The sequence below is a fragment of the Gavialis gangeticus genome, unplaced genomic scaffold (genome assembly GCF_001723915.1).
Source record: "Gavialis gangeticus isolate Ggan-Ray unplaced genomic scaffold, GavGan_comp1, whole genome shotgun sequence".
In the NCBI taxonomy this organism is placed as follows: Eukaryota; Metazoa; Chordata; order Crocodylia; family Gavialidae; genus Gavialis; species Gavialis gangeticus.
In genome coordinates, this window is record NW_017728994.1 from 32,495,520 (window position 1) to 32,498,550 (window position 3,031).

Here is a 3,031-nt window from a genome sequence, read left to right on the forward strand (position 1 = left end):
AATTGGAGCCTGGGCCTATGTCTTTGCTTTCCAGTCTGCTGTTTATGCACAGAATGGATACAGCACAGGCAGTGACTGGGCAAGCTTCAACCATGCCATCATTACCAACAAGCTTCCATGGGTTTGGTCAGCGTGTGCCTTCAGCCCCTGTCTTGTCACTCACATGTACTAGCCAAGATGTCAATTAGCCAGTTAGTGTCAGTTGCAGAAGTGGACAACACATCACTAGGAAGTAGGCTGAGATGTCAAATATGACAATAAATAGCTACAAATCACAGTGTTTCTGTCACCACCAGTAGGAGCTTTTTGAAATAATGTTCTCTTATGGAAAGTTTCAGCAGAAATTCTACCTCTAAAAGATTTCAGCTGACAACTGAAATGCTGATTTGGAAAAGCTGGCTTTTTTCCTCATGGGATTTGTGGTTCAAGTGCTTTATACTGTCCTACATAGGCTGGTTCTATATTGGGAGGTTATATATTATGTAAGTATCTGGCCATAGCTCTTCTTGGAAGATGTAGTCTATTTGGGATTCTGGCCCGTGGAGAATGGGGACATGAAGGAAACCAAACTATCAAAAATGGTATTCTGCTATTTGTTTTTTAATAAAATCTAAGCTTTCCATGGAAACCAGAATTACTGGAAGAAAAAAAAGGAATTGAATTCCAACTGTTGAAAAACAGTCTTGATTGAATTATTTCAATCAGCAGTAGCCACTAACCTTTGATAGGCTCCAGCCATCAGCCTATGGGTAAAAGGCCCTATACCTCATTGCCACTCCCTTGTGTTACTTTGTTCCACAGACAGCAAGGAGTCACTGAGGTCAGCGTCTAGTACAAGTTCAGAGCACAGCCTGACACACTTAACAGGCATGATCAATACCTGGTGAGCAATGTTTGCCAATATAAACAGAGGTGCTTTTCAAGAAAGCAAGCGGGCTTGAGAGGTGAATAGTTTGTCTGGGTTTGACTGCGGTGTACCATATACACTACATCAGCACTAAGATGGCTAGCTGCAACAGGTATTTTCAGATGCCTTTTCACAAGTGGAATTTCAAGGTTGTGAAAGATTTTTTTGGTGGGGTAAATAAAGATTTTTACTAACAGCTGGAGCCATTCATGACCACAGCTGGTTCTGGCCAGATCCCCTTGCTCATTGGAGTTGTGTAGGTTTAGGCTTTTGATGTTTTCTAGATAGCATTAGACAAGAGAGAGAGGGACAGGGCTGTTTTCTTTGAACAAAGATGTCTGTGCACATTGGTGACTGAAATAAGAAAAACATATTTAGCAACCTGTAGAGCTATGGTAGGCACCAGCTCACCAGTAGGTGGCACTCTTGCCTGTGAGTCAACACAGAACAAATACTCATCATTGTGTTAAGACTTTGTGTTGTCTTTCGTCTGAGGGTTGGGGTCATTCGAGATCAGTACTAGGTTTCGCAATAGCTGGTAGGTAGCCTGATCATTTCCCATCAGGAGGCTTCACAGGTTTAAGGCCAGGAGGGATAATTATGATCATCATGCCAAGCCTCCTGCTTTATACTATCTAGAAAACTTAATTCAGTAACTTTGCATCATGCTCATAACTGCTGCCTCAGCTCTAGAAACTCTTTTAGAAAGACATTCAGTCTTGACTTAAAGACTGAAAGTGATAGAGAATCCCTCCTGTCCAACAAGGTTCTCCAGTAATTCTCATTGGCACCTTACTTGTAGTATAAATTTGCCCGTTCTCATTTCCATTAATCTAAATCTATCAGTTCCTGCAGGTTCACTTATTTCCTGTCTTTGACTACGGCAGTTTCCATGTAAAACTAAGCCAGTGTTGTGTTCCTCCAAGGAGCAGATGCATCACAGTGGTGAGACAGAGAAGGAGAGGTATGTGCATATGTAAAAGGCCTGATTCAAGTCCAGTTCAAGTCAGTGAAAGGATTCCCATTAATTTCAGTTGGGTTTGGGTCAGTCCCAAAGAATTAAGATACTCTAGTTGTGGAAGGAATTATAATTTATCTGTACTAAAAAATAAATCTTACTTTTCAGTGTTGCAGCTCTGGTAGAGCTCCCCCTAACTAGACACTCCCCAGGCTGCTGTGTTGTGTCTCAGGACAGTAGACCCCTAAGTTTTCAAGCTTTCCTTGGATTCTGTACACCAGAGGCAGGCAATTATTTTGGGTGGAGGGCCACTTAACGAGTTTTGATGAGCTGTTGAGGGCTGTATGTCCCCTTGACAGTTGCCCCGCTCCCTTGCCACCATCTTGGGACTGGAAATCCCATCCCTAACCCCTGACCTTTGCCACTGGAAGTCCCTCCCCTTGCCTCCCAGAAATACTCCTTTGTGGGGGTGGGGGGGGAGAAGGGTGCCAGTTTAAAACCAGAAAAAACCCCAAAATCATACACTAAAAGTCAAACACCTACTGTTATATATTTTAATTTTTTGCAGAAAATATTTCTGTCATGATTTGTGTTCGTGTACTGTATATAGAGGTGACTGCATAATAAACTCAAAAATAAATTCTTAGTCTTGTATATTGTGGGTGTGTGTGTGCTGGGGTGGGGGTGTGGGGGGGCATATGGTATGTTGCAGCATTGTGTATATGTGGGGATTTGTGGGGGCAGGAATCCCCCATGCACTCCCCCCATGGCACAGCAGCAGCAGGCGAGTGCCCAGTGCAAGCACCCAGTGGGGCATGGCTGCAGCCACCACTGCTCATCGCAGCAAGGGTCACAGCCTCCACCGGGCCATCTGCATCACTGGCGCTCCCCTCACTCACTGAGCACAGGAGGAAAGCCTCGCGCACCAGAGCTGGCTGCCTTCCCTGACAGTCAAGGGAAGGTGCCTGGGGCTTCCTTCCTGTGCTGTGCAGCTGCAGAAGGGGAGGCAGCCGACTCCAGTGTGCGGGGCTTCTCTGCTGTGCTTGGTGAGTTTAGGGGTTGCACATGAGTGGCAGTGACTGCCAGCAATAGTCTGCCCAGCAGACACTGCGCTCCTCACTGTGATGTGCAGCACTGGGCAGAGCCATGCTTCGCCGGGTGACTGT